A 22497-nucleotide genomic window follows, 5' to 3' on the forward strand; every position below is an offset into this window, starting at 1 on the left:
CTTTCATAACATGATCTTTTAGGATTCAAAATAGCTCAGCTGGAATTCTATCACCTCCACTAGCTTTGTTTGTAGTAATGCTTCCTAAGGTCCACTTGACTTCACACTCCAGTATGTCTGGCTCTAGGTGAGCGATCACACCATCATGGTTATCTGGGTCATTAAGACCTTTTTTTTTTTCTTTTTTAAGTTCTTCTGTGTCTTCTTACCACCTCTTAATATCTTCTGCTTCTGTTAGGTCCATACTGTTTCTGTCTTTTATACATATTTTTAATTTTTGAGTATAGTTGCTTTTCAGTATTGTCTTAGTTTCTGCTGTACAACAAAATGAATCAGCTCTACATATGCATATGTCCACTCATTTTTGGATTTCCTTCCCATTTCGGTCACCACAGAGCACTGAGTAGAGTTCCCTGTGTTATACAATAGGTTCTTGTTAGTTATCTATTTTAGCACAGAGTCTTATACGACTGAAGCGACTTAGCAGCAGCAGCAGCTGTGTATATATGTCAATCCCAATCTCCCAATTCATCCCATCCATCCCCTCCCTACCTTGGTATCTATAAGTCTATTCTCTACATCTATGTCTCTATTTCTGCTTTCCAAATAAGTTCATCTGCATCATTTTTCTAGATTCCACATATAAGCAATATTATACAATATTTGTTTTTCTCTTTCTGACTTTCTTCACCCTGTATGACAGTCTCCATCCATGTATCTGCAAATGGCACTATTTTGTTCTTCTTTATGGCTGAGTAATATTCCATTGTATATATGTACCACATCTTCTTTATCAGTTCCCCTATTGATGGACATTTAGGTTGCTTCCATGTCCTGGCTGTTGTAAATAGTGCTGCAATGAGCATTGGGGTGCATGCATCTTTTTGAATTATGATTTTCCCCAGATATATGCTAGGAGTGGGATTTCTGGGTCTTATAGTAGTTCTGTTTTTAGTTTTTAAAGGAACCTTCATACTGTTCTCTATAGTGGCTGCACCAACTTACCTTCCCACCAACAGTTGTAGGAGAGTTCCATTTGGGATATGATATGAAGAATTCCATTTGGAATATGATCCATTTGGAAGAATGGCAAACCAGCACAAACGTCCACAGCTTGTGGTATATCTGCTGTTAACCCATCACTGTTGTTGTTGTTGTTGTTGTTTTAAAGTGTTTATTGCTCTCTTAGTATATGCCAAAAGTAATACACTGGGTAGTTTGAGGGATGGCAAGCACCAAGATAAATGAGATGTAGTGCTTACCTTCAAGAAAGTAACATTGAACTTATTTTAAGTAATGTACAAGGTAACTAATAAAAGTAAGGGTGGGGTAAATGTTGGGAGTTGATGGGAGCAAACAGAATGCTGAATGTGGGCAAGTAAGCACTTGCAAATTTTCCAACTTTGATGTTTGGGGCAGTATTGGTCTATTCTATACATAAGAACACTTCAGGACAGCTGGAAGAAAGAAGCAGCTCTTCTGTGCATTATTTAACCCCTCTCTTCTCAGTATTAAATATTTATTTTTCTCCACGGACACTGAGAGGTAGCTACAAAGGCATAGAAACCATGGCTGCTGCTGCTGCTGCTAAGGCGCTTCAGTCATGTCCGACTCTGTGCGACCCCATAGATGGCAGCCCACCAGGCTCCCCCGTCCCTGGGATTCTCCAGGCAAGAACACTGGAGTGGGTTGTCATTTCCTCTCCAATGCATGAAAGTGAAAAGTGAAAGTGAAGTCACTCAGTCGTGTCCGACTCTTCGCGACCCCATGGACTGCAGCCCACCAGGCTCCTCTGTCCATGGGATTTGCCAGGCAAGAGTACTGAGTGGGGTGCCATTGCCTTCTCCGAGAAACCATGGCACCTGACCTCAAAGAGCTTACATGCCAGCTGGGAAGATGAGGCACACCTGTGGAACTCAAGACATCTTGACTGCAGGAGTGCTACATAAGTAAAACTATTGGCATATCTTTTATGCTGCTGCTGCTGCTAAGTCACTTCAGTTGTGTCCGAATCTGTGTGACCCCAGAGATGGTAGCCCACCAGGCTCCCTGTCCCTGGGATTCTCCAGGCAAGAACACTGGAGTGGGTTGCCATTTCTTTCTCCAATGCATGAAAGTGAAAAGTGAAAATGAAGTTGCTCAGTCATGTCCGACTCTTAGCAACCCCATGGACTGCAGCCCACCAGGCTCCTCCATCCATGGGATTTTCCAGGCAAGAGTACTGGAGTGGGTTGCCATTGCCTTCTCCATACCTTTTATGAATTGAACACTATTCTAGGCACAAGAAGATACCAGGATGATGAAAACATATTCTTATACTTACTATGGTTAAGCCATTTTGATCTGATTTTTATTCCTAGGATATGCCACGCAATGAAAAACTGCTAAGATTTAGAGAGCAATGAAGAAGCTTTTAGTAAAAGCCATGCTTTAGCAAGATTAATCTGAAAACTTTTTGTAGTAAAGGCTGAAGAGAAACTTCAGTAAGGCATTGAAGTTGGACGAGAGAGAGTTAAGAAGGGTCTTTAGCTGCCATAGTGCCTGAATGTGTGCTTTGATATCAGATATATATGGACTGTGTATAACACCAGCTCTGCTGTCCATGAACAGTGTGATCCTGGGAAGGTCACTAGTCTTGTCTTGAATCTCAGTCCTAGTATTATTCAGGATTCAATAGATAGATAAATAGATTGATTATAGGAATTGGCTCATGTGATTTTAGAGATCAAGATGTCCCACAATCTGCTGTCTGCAAGTTGGAGAACCAGGAAAGCCAGTGGTGTGATTCAGCTCTGATCTGAAGGCCTGAGAACCAGGAGAGCTGATGATGTAAGTTGAAGTCCAAGTCCAAAGGTCCAAGAGTCAGGAGTTCAAGAATCAGATGTACAAAGGCAATAGAAGGCAGATGTCCCAGATCAGAGAGAGCCAATTCATCCTTCCTCTACCTTTTTGTTCTATTCAGACCCTCAATAGATTGGATGATGCCCACCTGTATTAAGGAGAGCGATCTTTAGTCTACTGGTTAAAGTGCTAATCTCTTCCAGAAACACAGATGTGCCCAGAAATCATGTTTATCAGCTCTCTGAGCATCCCTTAACCCAGTCAACTGACAGATATTAGCCACAAAAGTCCGTTCAGATGTTAGAGATGGAGAAGATGGAACAAATGGGCCAGATACTCTGAAGGTATACTAGCAAAGACGTGGCAGTTAAATAGAGGTGGGGAGCAAGGAGAAGCCCCTTCATGGATCACAGCCATGTCATGGCAAAAGAACTTGAGTAACTCAATGAAGCTGTGAGCCATGCCATGCAGGGTCATCCAAGACAGACAGGTCATGATGTAGAGTTCTGACAAAATGTGGTCTACTGGAGAAGGGAATGCCAAACTACTCCAGTATTCTTGCCGTGAGAACCCCATGAACAGTATGAAAAGTCAAAAAGATATGACACTGAGGGCCCTAGGTTAGTGAGTGTCCAATATGCTACTGGGGAAGAGCAGAGAAATAGCTCCAGAAAGAATGAAGTGGCTTGTGCCAGAGCAGAAATGATGCTCAGTAGTGGATGTGTCTGATGGTAAAAGTAAAGTTTGATACTGTAAAGAACAATATTGCACAGGAAACTGGAATGTTAAGTCCATGAATCAAGGTAAATTGGACATGATCAAGCAGGAGGTGGCAAGAGTGAACATTGACATTTTAGGAATCAGTGAACTAAAATGGACGGGAATGGGCAAATTTAATTCAGATCACCATTATATCTACTACTGTGGGCAAGAATCACTTAGAAGAAATGGAGTAGCCACTCATAGTCAACAAAAGAGTCCAAGATGCAGCACTTGGGTGCAATCTCAAAAATGACAGGATAATCTTGATTTGTTTCCAAAGCAAACCATTCAACATCACAGTAATCCAAATCTATGCCCCTACCACCAATGCCAAAGCAGCTGAAGTTGACCAGGTCTATGAAGACCTACAATACTTTCTATAACTAATATCAAAAAAGATGTCCTTTTCATCATAGGGGATCAAGATGCAAAAGTAGGAAGTCAAGAGATACCTGGAGTAACAGGCAAGTTTGGCCTTGGAGTACAAAATGAAGCAGGGTAAAGGCTAACAGAGTTTTGTCAAGAGAACACATCAGTCATAGCAAACACCCTTTTCCAACAACACAAGAAATGACCTTATGCATGAACATCACCAGGTGGTCAATATTGAAATCAGATTGATTATGTTCTTTGTAGCCTAAGATGGAGAGCTCTATATAGTCAGCAAAAACAAGAGTGGGAGCTGACTGTGGCTCAGATCATCAGCTCCTTATTGCCAAATTCAGACTTAAATTGAATAAAGTAGGGAAAACCACTAGGCAATTCAGGTATGACCTAAATCAAATACGTTATGATTATACAGAGGAGGCGACAAATAGATTCAAGGCATTAGATCTGGTTGACAAAGTGCCTGAAGAACTATGGACAAAAATTTGTACCATTGTACAGGAGGTGGTGACCAAAATCATCCCAAGGAAAAATAAATGCAAGATGACAAAGTGGTTGTCTGAGGAGGCCTTACAAATAGCCAAGGAAAGAAGAGAAGCAAAAGGCAAGGGAGAAAGGGAAAGATATGTCCAACTGAATGTAGAGATCCAGAGAAGAGCAAGGAGAGATAACAAGCCCTTCTTCAATGAATAATGCAGAGAAGTAGAGGAAAACAATAGAATGGGAAAGACTAGAGATCTCTTCAAGAAAATTGGAGATATCAAGGGAAATTTTCATTCAAGAATGGGCATGATAAAGGACAGAAACAGTAAGGACCAAACAAAGGCTGAAGAGATTAGGAAGAGGTGGCAAGAATACACAGAACTATAGAAAAATGGTCTTAATGACGCAGATAACCACGTTGGAGTGGTCACTCACCTAAAGCCAGACATCCTGGGGATGTGAAGTCAAGTGTGCCTTACGAAACATTACTATGAACAAAGCTAGTGGAGGTAATGGAATTTCAGCTGAGCTATTTAAAATCCTAAAAGGTGATTTTGTGAAAGTGCTGCATTCAATATGCCAGCAAATTTGGAAACATGAGCAGTGGCCACAAGACTGGAAAGGGTGAGTTTTGATTCCAATCCCAAAGAAAGGCAATGCCAAAGAATGTTCAAGTTCAGTTCAGTTCAATCGCTCGGTTGTGTACGACTCATTGTGACCCCATAGATTGCAGCATGCCAGGCCTCTCTGTTCATCACCAACTCTGAGAGTTTACTCAAGCTCATGTCCATTGAGTTGGTGATGCCATCCAACCATCTCATGCTCTGTCGTCCCCTTCTCCTCCCACCTTCAATCTTTCCCATCATCGGGGTCTTTTCAGTGAGTCAGTTCTTCACATCAGGTGGCCAAAGTATTGGAGTTTCAGCTTCAACATCAGTAGTTCCAATGAACATTCGGGACTGATTTCCTTTAGGATGAACTGGTTGGATCTCCTTTTAGTCCAAGGGACTCTCAAGAGTCTTCTCCAACACCACAGTTCAAAAGCATCAATTCTTCGGCACTCAGCTTTCTTTATAGTCCAACTCTCACATCCATACATGACTACTGGATAAACCATAGCCTTGACTAGACGGACCTTTGTTGACAAAGTAATGTCTCTGCTTTTTAATATGCCATCTAGGTTGGTCATAACTTTCCTTCCAAGGAGTAAGTGTCTTTTAATTTCAAGGCTACAGTCAAAGAATGTTCAAACTACCATACAATTGCACTCATTTTACATGCTAGTAAAATAATGCTCAAAATCCTTCAAGCTAGACTTCAGCAGAATGTTAACTGAGAACTTCCAGATGTACAAGCTGGGTTTAGAAAAGGCAGAGGAACTAGAGATCAAATTGCCAACATCTGCTGGATCATATAGAACACAAGTGAATTCTAAAAAAAAACATCTACTTCTGCTTCATTGTCTTCATGAAAGGCTGAAAGCTTTTTATTGTGTGTATTCCAACAAACTATGGAAAATTCTTAAAGAGATGAGACTACCAGACCACTTCACCTGTCTCCTGAGAATCTTGTATGCAGGTCAAGCAGCAACAGTTTGAACCTTCCGTGGAACAACTGACTGTTTCAAAATTGGGAATGGAATATGACAAGACTATATATTGTCCCCTTGTTTATTTAACTTATATGCAGAGTACATCACATGAAATGCCAGACTTGATAAATCACAAGCTGGAATCAAGATTGCAGGGAGAAATATCAATAACCTCAGACATGCAGATGATACCACTCTAATGGCAGAAAGTGAAGAGGAACTAAAGAGCCTCTTGAGGGTGAAAGAGGAGAGTGAAAAAGCTGGCTTGAAATTCATTATTCAAAAAAACTAAGATCATGGCATCTGGCCCCATCACTTCAGGGCAAATAGAAGGGGAAAAAGTAGAAACAGTGACAGATTTTGCTTTCTTGGGCTCCAAAATGACTGAGGATGGTGATAGCAACCCTGAAATTAAAAGAGGCTTGCTCTTTGGAAGGAAAGCTGTAACAAACTTAGACAGCATATTAAAAAGCAGAGACATTGTTTTGCTAAAAATGTCTGTATAGTCAAAGATAGGGTTCTTCTGGTAGTCATGTATGGATGTGAGGTTTGGACCACAAAGAAGGCTGAATGCCAAAGTATTGATGCTTTCAAACTGTGACTAGAGAAGACTCTTGAGAGTCTCTTGGATAGCAAGGAGATCAAACCAGTCAACTCTAAAGGAAATCACCCCTGAATATTCTTTGGAGCGACAGATGCTGAAGCTGAAGCTCCAATACTTTGACTACCTGATGTGAAATGCCAACTCATTGGAAAAGACCCTGACACTGGGAAAGATTGAGGGCAGGAAGATAAGGGGACAACAGAGGATGAGGTGGTTGGATGGCATCACCAACTCAATGAACTTGAGTTTGAGCAAACTCCAGGAAATAGTAAAGGACAGGAAAGCCTGGCATGCTACAGTCCATGGGGTCACAAAGGGTCAGACATGACTTAGTGACTAAACAACAACAACAAAGCATGGAGAAGGGAGGAATCAATGATGAGTCTTTGGGCCTGGATAACTGGGAGAATAGGGCTTCCTTGATGGTTTCATTGTAAAGAACCTGCCTGCCAATGCAGGAGAGGTGGGTTCGATCCCTGGATCGGGAAGATCCACTGGAGGAGGAAATGGCAACCCACTTCAGTATCCTTGCCTGGAAAATCCCATGGACAAAGGAGCCTGGCCGGTATAGTCCATGGGATGGCAAAGAGTTGAAGAAAACTGAGAATGCACACACAAAGCATGCAAGTCTGGGAGAATGACAGTTTGCCATTCACAGAACTGAGAAGCACAACATCAGAGACAGGTGAAGATGGCCAGCAGAAACCTGGAAATTTAGAACTAGGAGTCGGGAAGGTGGTTGGGGCTAGGGAGTAAATTTGGGGGTTATACGCAGAATGAAGTTTTACTTTCATGGTGGAAGGAAGCTATTGTCTTCCTTTTTTCTTCACTTTCTCAGAACATTCAATAATGTAGGCAGAAATAAGAAAATCTGTAATTGAGGGCATGCAGGCTACTTTAAGAATCAACTTAAAGGACAAAAATGAAATAGTGATTTATTTTCCCTGGACCTTGATCAATTGCAATCGCCCCACTTAAGACAAATAGTGAAGTAGATACTATAAAGCAGGAAGGCAGAGGTATAGAACATCAGCCTTCTTAAGTGCCTAGGATTACCTGTTGCTGTTTTTCAATCGGAGAGTCCAAACTGTGTCTATCTGGTTCATCATTACATTTGCATCCCCTAGCACAAGCTTGGTACATAACAAGGGCTCAATAAATATCTGTGGGATATATGATTATTGAATTAATATAGATCCATTAGTCCTGATGATTCTATCTTAGAGCTGTCTGTTCCTCTTCTTCCTATAGCCATTGTCCAAGTTTCAGAAATAATGAAAATTATTTCTCATCTGGTCTCTGTGGAGTCAAATAGGCCTGGGTTTCTGGTCCTGGCTCAGTCACTTACAGCTCCTTGACTTGATAGAATACGGTTTTGATTGATCTTTTTTTCTTGATATGAATATTAAACAGTTCTAAACTAATGAAAACATGGCCTCAAAGGCACTGTGAATTGGTAAAACCCATGATTGACACCGATGCCCTTAACAGAGTGCTACTTCTGCTTTTGTGTTTCCACAATACAGCTGATAGAGAAGAGGGAGCATTTTTTTAAAAAATTTCTCAACAGAGAGGAGTAAAATGGCTCCTAGCCCTTTATACATTGGATGATCTACAAATAAAGGGAAATCTGGAAGTGCTCAGTGACCAAAATGAGGTCCTTTGGACTCTTGACAGTACTAGAATACGATGGTTTTGGTGCTAGTGCGAATGAACCTCAAATATGGTTTGGAGCTATGGCAAGTGGTTTACAGTCAGGAAGCAGCCATCCTAGGAAGCTTCCAGGAAGACAGCTCTGTGACTTTGGGAAAAATCTCTTTTGCTCTGGGGACATCAGCTAACCCATCAATGTGAACTTGATTTCCAGTGTTCTTTGTGTTCTTAAATTCTGCAGCTGGTGATTCTTCACAATAAATCTACAAAAAAACTCCCTGATTCAAATGACCTCAAATGTGACAAAACAAGACAGAGAAGCAGGCTCCCTCAGGCTGAAAGTTACATTGTACGATTCTAGCTTCATGTCTGTGCCTAAAAATGCCAGCTTCTCTGTGACCAGAGTGTTGGATGGTTGTGGTACTGTATTAAATAACTGTCTCCTTATCAGGATAGAGACATGGCCTTCTGCAAAGCCTTACTACTACACAAAATCTCCAACTACAAGCCAAGCAGTCATTTATTCTTGAGGCCATGGCTTCAAGACATTTCACTGATGTAGTAGTATTCTGTCAGTGGCATAAAGCTTTTTTCCGAACTGGTAATTAGAATAGAGGCTCTTAATAATAGACCCATTCAGTGTCAGCCACAGGGGACTCCTAATTCATGTTGAAAATTCTGTTCCTGCTTTTAATCAAGAACTAAGCTACCCAGACTTTTTTCCCAGTTGCTACTTCACTCGGGAAAGAACAGTGCAAACATTGGCACTTTAAGATGACCTTCAGCTTCACAAACATCATGGGAACTTTTCCCCCAATGACCCAGAGCATGCATCCCAAAATAATTAGAATGGGCTTGTGTATCTTGAAGCCTTATCTAATTGGTGTTCAAACCTGTTGCTGCCTCTTCTCCTTTTCCCTTATCTCTAAGGACTCCCAGCAGAGAGGAGAACACATCCATTAATCACACCTTCTCTCTCCCTGCACACACTCTCACATGCACGTGCTCACATGAAGACCCACACACACCACCTTTCATCCCCTCCAACTCCAATCCCTGCAGACACTCAGGACCACTCAGGAATAGAATTGTGTCCGATCTGGAATGGACCAGAAATGTCATCTAGGCCTGCTTTCTCATTTTATAAAAATGGAGAGGCTGAGGTCCAAAGACAGGTGGTACACCGCAGAGCCAGGACTCAGATCCAGTTCTAACACCATTGGCCTTGTTTCCCACCAGGAGCTCAAGGTTTCAAGGAAGTGCAAAAGCACCTTGATTCAACTCTGTATATCTGCCATTCACTCTCTTTGTATATGAAACATTGTGCTGAGTTCCAGATGTGTTTTATAGGGGAATGAACTATTATCCTGGTCCAGTGAGGGCCAATGGAGATGCATGTAAATACCTCAAGGGCAAGCAGATTGCTAAGTGTTCTCATAGAGGCATCAAGTAATTTGGAGATGAGAGTCAGAAGATATTTGTTTAAATTGAATTATTGGTTCCAGGTGCCCTTTCTGAGTTCCATGGAGAGGGTTTTCACTGTGCTTTGAGAGGCTAAAGATTATATTAAACTATCGGCATTGGCATTGCTCTTTCTGCCCTTGTTTGGAGAAACTTCGGAAGTGTTTCTAATTAAAATAAATACTATGATTTTGCTTCGAAAACATCAAAAATAAAAAGAATGAAAATATGTAGGTTTGAGGAGGGTGTGAGGAAATGGGAATGGTCATACATTACTACTGACAATTATGATAAATATATAAGTATGTGTTGGGAGCTGAAAAATGTGCATATTTTCTAATCCAGTATATTTGATTTATAGAAATAACAGCCTGAAGGAATGCATGAGTGTTTGTGTGCATTTAATTATGTATATATTTTGTGTCTGTGTAAAGAATGAACACAAGAAATGCTTGTTATAGTGGCAGGGAAAAAGTGTCAAGGGGCAAGACAATATATCTTCTATTAAAATCTTCTTTTGTGTATTTTATAGACTCATATACATCATACATATCCCAAATGTCGGCCTGGCTTGTTTCCACCAGGTGTCCACTTTGAGGTCAGTGACATATATCACATTAAAATACAAACGCCCACAAATCCAAGTCTAAAAATAGACAAATGCTGTGAGTTTTATCGACAATTTCATGACAAGATGGAGTAGGGGAAGAGTTATTTCACATATGAAATAGTAAAACCTTCTCATTTACTTTCCCTTCAAACATTTCTCCCTTGTCAAAGTTTAATGTCCTTCTCCAGCCACTGTCCTCCCTTCCCTTCCTCTCAAACCCCTTCAGAGACTCTCCCCTTTCCTATTGCCAATGTCTCCTCCTCCTCTTCTTACTCCTCTACCACTGCCGTGACCACTGCCACCACCGTGCCCCTTCTGTGATGCCCTAGTCAAGCATTAGCCAACAGAATGTTCTGTTATGATAGAAAGGTTCTGTAAATTTCTCTGTCCAAGATGGTGGTCACTAGCCACACATGGCTCGTGAGCCCTTGAAGTGGAACTGGTACGACTGAGAAAAAAAAGTTTATGTTTCTTTAATTGTAATTGATTTAAGTTAACCACAAGTGGCTAAGAAGCTTCTGAAATATGGCTGGTGTAACTGAGGAAATATATGTTAATTTTTATTCTAAGGTATTTAAACTCAATTACCCATATGTGGCCATAGGCCACCATATTGGGCAGCAAAGCTCTAGTTCCTTCTTAAGCAGAAAAAGGTAGGCCACGTCTGGGTCTTTAACTTTGCTTTTTTGAATACAGGAGATGTGAGGCATGATTCAGTGACTTCCTCAGCATCTGCCTTGCTTAGGAAAAACTAGAAAGGGTGGGGAGATGGAAAATAACTAGTATTTTCTTTATTTTCATAGGTATGTACAGAAAAACCTAGAAATATGTAAGTGAAATTAATGTTTAGGTTAATTTCTAGTAGTTAGCTAATAGATGACTTCTTTTTAGTTTTTCTTTTAATTTTTGTGTTTCCCAAGTGATGCAGAGTGGGTGTTTATTATGTTTTGTTATTAAGAAAAAATATATAACATTATTAAAATATCACTCTTGTATGATTTTTGAAAAGCAAGTTAGAGAAGGCATCTTTTCTAAGGGTTCTGTAACCAACTCCCAGAGCAGCCTCTCGTTTGGTGAATGGGGAAGAGGCTGATAGATGTGGGTGGGGGTTTGTGTGCTGGAGTAGGGCCCAGGAACTGTGTGTGTGTGTGTGTTTTCCCAGCTGCTTCCTCACATCAAATAGCTAACCAACCAGAGCTCCAAAACCAAGCCAATTCCTGCTGTCATCATTGATGAAGCCTGTACACAGATGGAGAAGTAAATAAAAGGGAGAGGTGGTGAATTTTCTATATTTGACCCAGTTACTATTTTTGTTGAATAAGGAGAGAAAAGCTTGGGATTTCAAGCATGAAGAAATAGATCCTGATTTTGTGAGCAAAATCTTGCTGTTCTCTTTTAGCCTGTTCTGGATATGCATATCTTTCATGGAATCTGGGCAGAATTTAGCCATATGGACAGAGGAGCCTAGCAGGCTACAGTCCACAAGGTCACAAAGAGTCAGACATGACTGAAGTGATTTAGCACGCACGCATGTGGACTCCAAGTTGTGACCTTACCACCCAGCCCAGAAGAGGGGCTGTTTGAGGTCAGCACAGCGGAGCCACCCAGAGGATCTGAAAAAAGGCAACAGATCTGGGCTGTCTACAGGGTTAGCCTGGGGCCAGAACTTTCAGTTTAATAGAGTTGTCATGACATAGCCTGAAATGGCAACCCACTTCAGTGTTCTTGCCTGGAGAATCCCAGGGATGGGGGAGCCTGGTGGGCTGCTGTCTGTGGGGTCGCACAGAATCGGACACGACTGAAGTGACTTAGCAGGAGTAGCAGCAGCAGCCTGCAAATTTGGACTCCAAAGCTGCTTAAGGAAAGGGGTCCCCTCTGGAAATGGCAGGCATCAGTAGGATCAGTGAAGTGTCTTTCAGTTCAGTTCAGTTCAGTCTCTCCGTCGTGTCCGACTCTTTGCAACCCCATGAATCGCAGCACACCAGGCCTCCCTGTCCATCACCATCTCCCGGAGTTCACTCAGACTCACGTCCATCGAGTCCGTGATGCCATCCAGCCATCTCATCCTCTGTCGTCCCCTTCTCCTCCTGCCCCCAATCCCTCCCAGCATCAGAGTCTTTTCCAATGAGTCAACTCTTCGCATGAGGTGGCCAAAGTACTGGAGTTTCAGCTTTAGCATCATTCCTTCCAAAGAAATCCCAGGGTTGATCTCCATCAGAACGGACTGGTTGGATCTCCTTGCAGTCCAAGGGACTCTCAAGAGTCTTCTCTACCACCACAGTTCAAAAGCATCAATTCTTTGGTGCTCCGCCTTCTTCACAGTCCAACTCTCACATCCATACATGACCACAGGAAAAACCATAGCCTTGACTAGACGGACCTTAGTCAGCAAAGTAATGTCTCTGCTTTTGAATATTCTATCTAGGTTGGTCATAACTTTTCTTCCAAGGAGCAAGCGTCTTTTAATTTCATGGCTGCAGTCACCATCTTCAGTGATTTTGGAGCCCCCCCAAAATAAAGTCTGACACTGTTTCGACTGTTTCCCCATATATTTCCCATGAAGTGATGGGACCAGATGCCATGATCTTCGTTTTCTGAATGTTGAGCTTTAAGCCAACTTTTTCACTCTCCTCTTTCACTTTCATCAAGAGGCTTTTTAGCTCCTCTTCACTTTCTGCCATAATGGTGGTGTCATCTGCATATCTGAGGTTATTGATATTTCTCCCGGCAATCTTGATTCCAGCTTGTGTTTCTTCCAGTCCAGCGTTTCTCATGATGTACTCTGCATATAAGTTAAATAAGCAGGGTGACAATATACAGCCTTGACATACTCCTTTTCCTATTTGGAACCAGTCTGTTGTTCCATGTCCAGTTCTAACTGTTGCTTCCTGACCTGCATACAGGCTTCTCAAGAGGCAGGTTAGGTGGTCTGGTATTCCCATCTCTTTAAGAATTTTCCACAGTTGATTGTGATCCATACAGTCAAAGGCTTTGGCAAAGTCAATAAAGCAGAAATAGATGTTTTTCTGAAACTCTCTTGCATTTTCCATGATCCAGCGGATGTTGACAATTTGATCTCTGGTTCCTCTGCCTTTTCTAAAACCAGCTTGGAGTTCACAGTTCACATATTGCTGAAGCCTGGCTTGGAGAATTTTGAGCATTACTTTACTAGCATGTGAGATGAGTGCAATTGTGTGGTAGTTTGAGCATTCCTTGGCATTGCCTTTCTTAGGGATTGGAATGAAAACTGACCTTTTCCAGTCCTGTGGCCACTGCTGAGTTTTCCAAATTTGCTGGCATATTGAGCGCAGCACTTTCACAGCATCATCTTTCAGGATCTGAAACAGCTCAACTGGAATTCCATCACTTCCACTAGCTTTGTTCATAGTGATGCTTTCTAAGGCCCACTTGACTTCACTTTCCAAGATATCTGATTCTAGATTAGTGATCACATCATGATTATCTGGATTGTGAAGATTTTTTTTGTACAGTTCTTCTGTGTATTCTTGCCACCTCTTCTTAATATCTTCTGCTTCTGTTAGGTCCATACCATTTCTGTCCTTTACTGAGCCCATCCTTGCATGAAATGTTCCCTTGGTATCTCTAATTTTCTTGAAGAGATCTCTAGTCTTTCCCATTCTGTTCTTTCCCTCTATTTCTTTGCATTAATCACTGAAGAAGGCTTTCTTATCTCTTCTTGCTATTCTTTGGAACTCTGCATTCAGATGCTTATATCTTTCCTTTTCTCCTTTGCTTTTCGCCTCTCTTCTTTTCACAGCTATTTGTAAGGCCTCCCCAGACAGCCGTTTTGCTTTTTTGCATTTCTTTTCCATGGGGATGGTCTTGATCCCTGTCTCCTGTACAATGTCACAAACCTCATTCCATAGTTCATCAGGCACTCTATCTATCAGATCTAGGCCCTTAAATCTATTTCTCACTTCCACTGTATAATCATAAGGGATTTGATTTAGGTCATACCTGAATGGTCTAGCAGTTTTCCCTGCTTTCTTGAATTTAAGTCTGAATTTGGCAATAAGGACTTCATGATCTGAGCCACAGTCAGCTCCTGGTCTTGTTTTTGTTGACTGTATAGAGCTTCTCCATCTTTGGCTGCAAAGAATATAATCAGTCTGATTTTGGTGTTGACCATCTGGTGATGTCCATGTGTAGAGTCTTCTGTTGTGTTGTTGGAAGAGGGTGTTTGCTATGAACAGTGCGTTCTCTTGGCAAAACTCTATTAGTCTTTGCCCTGCTTCATTCCACATTCCAAGGCCAAATTTGCCTGTTACTCCAGGTGTTTCTTGACTTCCTACTTTTGCATTCCAGTCCCCTATGCAGTCTTATTTCTGACTTAACCACATTCAAGCCAGCTCAATGTTCACACCTTTGGCAGTATCCTGACTCTCTTCTCAGCAGCTCCTCCCCAGAAACCATGCCAGCAAATCTCTTGTGAGCCCACCCTCTTCCTGATACATGATAAATGTAAGGGTTCATACTATGATGTCCTCCAGGATTTCTCATGTTTATTTCATAGAGGGCTCTAGAAGGCTGAAAAGCTTTATGGGATTCAGAAGAATAAAACTAGAAAGAGGAAATGGTACTGTAAGTGGGAAGTATTCAGGGGCAGGGGGCAAATGGAATCTTTCCAGGGCTTTCCACCCACACCCAAGCAAATATTTTGCATTCCGCTTGGTTGCTGACTGAGTTTCTAGGGACTAATGTCTTTCTTCAGTGAGGCAGAGAGGAGGTAAGCTACTGTATTCTGGTCCTTGTTGTGTAGCAACAGAAGGTAAACCACATTTTGCCTTCTGATTTTGTGTTTATTTTCACTGGTTATTTTTATTTGGTTCAAGTCTAGGAATTCTTAAAGATCACTCCTTCCTCAAATAGGTTTAGTTCTGTGAAATTGGAAAAACAAGATGTTTTCAAGTTGCAAATCATTGCATTGATGATTATAAGACATTCTTTCTATTAAACAGCCAGAGAGTAAGTGAGCAGGAAATAGGCCTTCTGGAGTCCTGAGATATTCAGTGCCTCTACTCAGCTTGATCATACTGCACTTGAACGAGTGCCCATGGAGCAGTTTTTAAAATATTTCCTTCTGGCAGATTTCAAGTGGCTTGAGAAAAGCTAATGCACATATTCCTTTTTATCATATACAGCATGGCTACCAATAAGTTCTTGACATCATCCATGTTACAAAAGTCTGTCTCAGCTCTAATATAGAAATACCTTGAGGATATTATTCGTAGCAAATCCACACTGGGCCAGTCAGCTCTCAGTTGGCTAGAACCCAGAACCTAAGAGGCCATGGTCATAGATTCAATCCCAAATGGGCCACTTAGCTTTAAACAAAAGATGAAAGTTAATCTTTGTGTGTGTGTTTCCAAATTGCAGCTCTCTCATTGTCTTCCTAGTTGCAATGCAGTGTGCTAATGAATAAGACTGTAGCTTGGTATCTGACCTGTTAGAGGATCTGTCAGCGCTTTTTCCAGTAGGAAAACAGGGCATGAATATTTAGAACTCTAGGCCACAGTAGAAGATGACATTAAGAAGATGGTGGAGTTAGAGACCAGAGATGAACCCAAGTGCAGTTTGGAGGGGCAGAGCCAGGGTCTGAAGTAGGTATGGTATCTAGAGAGCAGCAGGTCAAGGAAGAGTGAGCTTATGTGAGGGAATCACCAAGGTTATATAAGTCTGGAAAAACTTGGTGTGCCTTTGGAATGTTTCTTTATCCTTTATTTTCCAATTTTATTGAGATTTGCTGTTGTTAGAATTATATAACATCATATAATGGGATTTTTTTGGTGTATATATATGTACTGAAAAATGATTACCGCAGTTGAGTCAGTTAACACATCCATTGCTCATATAAGTTGCCATTTTTTCAGGATAAGGGAGGGGGATGTTGAGAACTTAAGATCTACTCTCCTAGCAGCTTTCAAGTATTTTATATAGTATCATTAACCAAAGTCACCACACTATAAATTGGATCCTGGAATAGTTATTTTGGTACTTCAGGACTCTATTGGTATCACCTTATTTGTGAGACTTCCAGACCACCACTCCCCTTGCATCCAGGCAGAGTTTGGGATTTTCAACTCAACTTCAACTGGCATAAAATCCTGTGATTATCTCTATTATATCACTTACAATATTATGTTTTAACCTTTCATTTGTATTTCAGCCTCTTCCATATAAACAAAGAAAAACAAAGTGTTGCTCATCATCGAGTTCTATAAGGATTAGTTCCAGCCCCTGTAGTCAGCGACTGATGTTGCAGCCTGAGAGAGACAAATTCAGGATGAAAAACAGAGTACTCTGAGCTTTGGATAACCAGGCCTCATAGATAGATGTATTTGTCTCAAGAAAAAAAATTTAATGATCCAGGTTCTTACATCTTCCCATGCATAGAAAAGGAATAAAATGATTAATTTGAGATATCTGTTCTCTGTGAAGAGCGATCATCTTTTACCAAGAATGTATGCTTGACTGCACCTATTCCTTAGCCAAAAATTATATATAAACTGGCTTCTCCCCTACCTCTTTGGAGCAGTTCCCTCAGAGCTGTAGTCTTCCTGGCTATAGTCCTCAGTGAGACTCTGAATAAAACTTAAACTCACAGCTCTTATTCTGTGAGTTTTTCTTTCAGTTGACATCCACTAGACAGCAAGCTTCTTTATGTTTAGATCTCTAGCACCCAGCAACTATCGGCTTAATGCATGCTTGTTGTCTAACTGAATCAGTGACCAAATGAACAGAAGAATGAAGGAACAGGGAAGAAAATGCCAAGGAAGGGTTATGGGTGGGTTCTAGAAAAATGAGTCAATGTTTGGTAAGAATAACATGCCACATTTTGGGGAGAGGGAGGTGTTTAGTGTATCTGGTTCCCTGAATGCATGCAGGAAAGTCAGGGTAGTGGAGACTGAAAGGGGAAGTTGGGATCAGAGAATGAAGAGCCTGCGCCACCTCCTGAAGAGTTGGAATCTTATCTCTAGCAGTGGTTCTCAAACTTCAAGGTGCCCAGTAATCATCTGGAGGGCTTGATAAAACACAGATGAGTGGGCCCCATTCCTTGACTTTCTAGTCTGGGTTGGAGCTCACAAATGTTCTTTTCTAACAGATTCTAAAGTGATGTTGATACTGTTGGCCTGGGATCAAAATCTCAGAACCCTGCTCTAAGCTGTGGGCTTGGGGCTGTAAGGAGACTGATCAGAAGCTCAGACCTGGAAAAAAGTACTGTGAACTGGAGGCTGGTCACAGAAGTCCATTCATTTACTCATTCCTTCATTCAGTATTTAATAAACACCAATTATGTATGTGAGCCTGGTGGACCCCTGTCCACAGGGTCCCAAAGAGTTGGACATGACTGAGCAACCTAAGTGCACGCACACACATGTACTTGGCATTGTTTTAGTGTTGGAGACACAATAGTAAACAAAGGATTGTTAAGATAGGATTCAGGATAAGTTTCTATGCAAATTCACTTTATCCCTAAGTCATCAAAGGGGCAGACTTTGGTATTCTAAAATTCTGCCTCCCTCAGGTCAGGATTAGTCTTGGATTCTGATTCTCCTGGTCGCAGTCACAAGACATTCAACTCTTGTCAGAGACAGAAAGGAGTCCTAGTGCCATTTTAGGGGAGAAGTACCACAGACTATGGTGCTCCCCTGGTGGCTCAGTGGTAAAGAACCCTCCTGCCAATGCAGGAGAGGCAGGTTTGATCCCTGGGTCGGGAAGATCCCCTGGAGAAGGAAATGGCAACTCACTCCAGTCTTCTTGTCTGGGAAATCCAGATTCATGGACAGAGGAGCCTGGAGGGCTACAGTCCATGGGGTCACGAAGAGTCGGACATGACTGAGTGACTAAGGATCCACCACCACAGACTATTTTGGAACTCTAGCAGAGGAAGGCAGCCCCATACTATTTTTTGTATGAATCCTGTCTTCGTAAGCTTGTCCAGATGCAAATGTTATTGGTTTCTCCGCAGTGTGGCCTCCGTGTTTGAGGGTGTTGGAGGAGCCTTCGTAAAAATCTCAGTGTCTAAGCTGTCTCCTCGGTCAATTAATTCAGAATTTATAGGGCAAGATGCAGCCTAGGTATTTGGAGAAATTCCCCAGATGATTCTAATGTATAGCCAGAGTTGACAGCCTCTTGCTGTTGAATAATCTGAATCTTCAAGAGCTGAACATAAGCACTTGTGACCATCATAGATGACCAGAGACTTCTGTTGCTAGAGATGGATCCTCAAGGGGTCAGGGTGGCAGAAATTCCAGGTGACTTCCTAGAATCTGATGAGCCACTGGAATATAATAAGTCTTTTGATTTGCAGTGTGTTGTGTATAGCCATTGACAGCTTGAAAAGTTTTGGAAACTATGGTCTTTTGCTAAAATGTAATTGTGTTGGTTATATTTGCTCATCACTGGTCCCCTCTCCACATTTTGTCTCTGGAGCACAATGTCATGATTAAGAGTCTATGGTTAGAGAAGAGCTGATTTTGGCCCCTGGCTCTGTCACTGTCATGTGTCCTAACTTTGTGACATTCTCTGAACCTCAGTTTCCTTACCTAGAAAACAGGGATGTGAGTACCTACCTCATGAGATTAAAAAAAAATTATTGGAGTATAGTAGCTTCACAATGTTGTCTTAGATTCTGCTGTACAGAAAAGTGAATCAGCTGTATGTATACATATATTCCCTCTTTTGTGGATTTCCTTCCCATTTAGGTCACCACAGAGCACTGAGTAGGGTTCCCTGTGCTATACAGTAGGTTCTCATGGGCTTCCCTGGTGGCTCAGAGGTTAAAGCATCTGCCTGGAATGCAGGAGACCTGGGTTCGATCCCTGGGTCAGGAAAATACCCTGGAGAAGGAAATGGTAACCCACTCCAGTACTCTTGCCTGGAGAATCCCATGGAGGAAGAAGGAAATGGCAACCCACTCCAGTACTCTTGCTTGGAGAATCCCATGGAGGGAGGAGCCTGTAGGCTACAGTCCATGGGGTCGCAGAGTTGGACATGACTGAGCGACTTCATTTTCACTTTCACTTTCACTTATACATAGTACTGTATATATGTCAGTTCCTAATCTCCTGATTCATCCCATGTCCCTTTCACCCCCCTTGGTGTCAATACATTTGTTCTGGACATCTGTACCATTTTTCTAGATTCCACATGTGTGTTAATATGCAATATTTGTTGTTCTCTTTCTGACTTACTTCACTCTGTACAGCAGTCTCTAGGTCCATCCTCATCTCTAGAAACAGGATTATAGTTGAGGGTGAGGGTGAAATCAGCAAATATCTGTAAAGTATAGTGCAGTGCCTAGATCACCTAAATGTCTAGAGATGGGGTGTCACATCGGGTACCTTCAGTGGTCACCTCAGGGCTTGGGAGGGTGGAGGAAATGGAAGATTTTTACATTTTACTTTTTACCCTTCTGTATTAAGTTTATAGACGGCATAATTTACCTTTGTAAGTTTTGAAAGTGCCAAGAAAAGACAAAAGAAGCTGACCCCCTATCATGACCCCAGAGAGTCTCCAAGGAGGCTCAGAGGTCATCCAGACTGTGGCCCTCATGAGTGCAAGAATCTCTGCTACCATCGCCTTCTGAGGGGTTGTTCAATTTTCACCGCACATTCTCCCGGGCAGGATTTCATGTCCAGACCATTTCATTCTTCATATAGCTCAAAATGCTAGAAAGTTATCTCTTTCTATATTGAGCCCAAATCTGTCTGCCTGGGATGTCCTTCCATTAGGCCTGCTTAGTTTCACCTCATGGAGCCACTCATAGTAACCTAAATAGAATCTCCTGTACCTAATACTTCATGACAAGCCTTGATATATTTAAAAAGAGTTCTCCTGTCATTTTGAAATTTGCTCTTTTCAGAAAAATCCCCAAATATTTTGGCTGTTCCTCAGAGGACGTCATTTCCCCACACAGTCACAGGTTGAGTTCTGTGGAAGGAGACATCGAACAGACTGGAGGGTGCAAGGTGTTTATTATGGGTCAGTGCTTACAAAGGGATTGGGGAAAAGTCAGACAGGGGAGAGGAAGTTGAACTCCAATTCAGGCTCAGCCAAGTGTCAGCTAACCAGGCACAGGAGCTCTAGAGAGGGAGTTATCTGTCAGAGTTGCCCAGCAGTGGACGATATGCCCTGCCTCCCTCAGTCTTCATTGTGGGACATGTCACTTCAGGTGACAGCTCTCTGCAGTCGAGTCTGTCTGCTGACTGTACTCCTCACAACTGGGCAACAAGTCCTTCCTTGGAGAGGGATCTGAATTAGCACATTCCCATGTCTATCAGAGTCTATCCATTGTGTCATCTGGATTCACTTCTTCACACAAATTTGAGGGACAGGTCTTCTGGGAGCCCAGGGAGTCAGTGGGCCTCTCTTCCTGAGGGAAAACAGAGGAGGTGAGGGAGGTTAACTGGATGAACTGGATGAACTACAGTCCCTGCTACTACAGTTGGTCTCAGGACCATGACTGGTACTTGGTTCTATACCCTTTGTGTGACAGCATCCTGACTGCTTCCTGATGACCATGTCAGTTGTCCTGTCAAGACAGTGGCTCATTCTTGTCCAGGTGTCCCTAGTAAGAAGTCCAAAGTGCCCAGGTTGCAGCTATGCCTTATATAATTCAATGTGATTCTTGTTGTATCCTCTGGGAGAGGTGTTCCCCTTTGGGAATCACAGCCTTGAAGCTGTGGTTCAACCCTGAGGTTGAACTCTTGAACCCTGAGGTTCATGGATGGAAAGCATAGATTCTCCCAAAGGGTTTTGTGAGTGACGATAAGTAAGTGGTGTGTTAGTTGGATAGGACTTCTATAAGAAAGCACCACAGGGACTTCCCTGGTCGTCCAGTGGCTGAGGCTTTGCACTCCTGGTGCAGGGGCCCATGTTCCATCCCAGGTCAGGAAACTAGATCCCACATGGCACAACCAAAGATCCCCACAACTAATGCCCAGTACAGCCAAATAAATAATTTGTTTTTCTCTTTAAATAAAGCACCACAGACAGGGGCTTAGCAGAAATGTATTTTTTCATGGTTGTGGGGCCTAAAAATATGAGATCAAAGTGTTGGCAAGGCTGGTTCCTTCTGAAGGCCATGAGGGAAGGATCTGTTCCAGGCCTCTCTGCATGAGGAGACACTACTGGTCTTTCCAAGTAAGGAAAGCTCAGTGTGGTCAACGTGTCTTCCAGGTGGCCAGGAGGACTCCTTAAGGCCTAATGCCATGGTCGGGGCTCAGTGTTGGTCTCCACTGTTGACAAGCTGAATATTGAAAGGCCACAGTAATTAGATCCATGCTTTCTGAAGTGGGAGTTCATGCTGTTGGGCCACATGCAGGCTTCATATCTGCCACCAGAGCCACTCCACTCATGTCCCCATCAGGCTGCTTTGGGGACCCCAGAAGGTAAAGGTTGACTGAGGTTATCTGGCTGGGTCATTCTGTCAACTTGCTTCTTCAGCGCCTCTCTCACAACAGACGCTTGCTGGTGGTGATTAAAATGGGCTACAAAGGTCTTCATATTTGGGCCCCACTCCCAGGTGCCCATTCATGTGCCTCTACTGCTGAGCTCCTTGCTCTCCATACTCCCATCTTTCTCCTTTATGGACCCTATCCAGCTGGCCAGACCATTCACCTCTTTTTCCAAAGACAGTGGTTGCCTAGGTACACTGTCTAAAACTAGCCCATTACAATCTCTTCCCTGCCTACTGTCAAGGCCGTCATTGAGAAAGGCCACACTAAGGTACTGTCCCTGTTTCCCTGGCACCACACCCACCCACACGTAGATGCCCATGCTTCCATAAATCAAGCTCAGGCTTTTTCCTCTTCTACCAGCTGGTGGTGTGGGATCCCACATATGGCCTCAAATGTCATCTCATGGAGGGCGTGGGGGCAACACTGGTGGATGCCACAAGGATCTGGGCTACATCATTCTTCTACCCTGTGGCCTTGTTCATCAGTTCAGTTCAGTTCAGTCGCTCAGTCGTGTCCGACTCTTTGCAACCCCATGAATTGCAGCACACCAGGCCTCCCTGTCCATCACCATCTCCCGGAGTTCACTCAGACTCACGTCCATCGAGTCCGTGATGCCATCCAG

General features: G+C 42.6%; 1 non-coding gene across 1 annotated transcript; it reads left to right on the forward strand.

The window, feature by feature from the left end:
• Window positions 1–19175: 19175 nt before the first annotated feature.
• On the forward strand, window positions 19176–19248 carry TRNAS-GGA (transfer RNA serine (anticodon GGA)). Its single transcript has one exon. It is a non-coding gene; the product is annotated as a tRNA-Ser (tRNA).
• Window positions 19249–22497: the final 3249 nt, after the last annotated feature.

The sequence above is a fragment of the Ovis canadensis genome, chromosome X (assembly GCF_042477335.2).
Source record: "Ovis canadensis isolate MfBH-ARS-UI-01 breed Bighorn chromosome X, ARS-UI_OviCan_v2, whole genome shotgun sequence".
In the NCBI taxonomy this organism is placed as follows: Eukaryota; Metazoa; Chordata; class Mammalia; order Artiodactyla; family Bovidae; genus Ovis; species Ovis canadensis.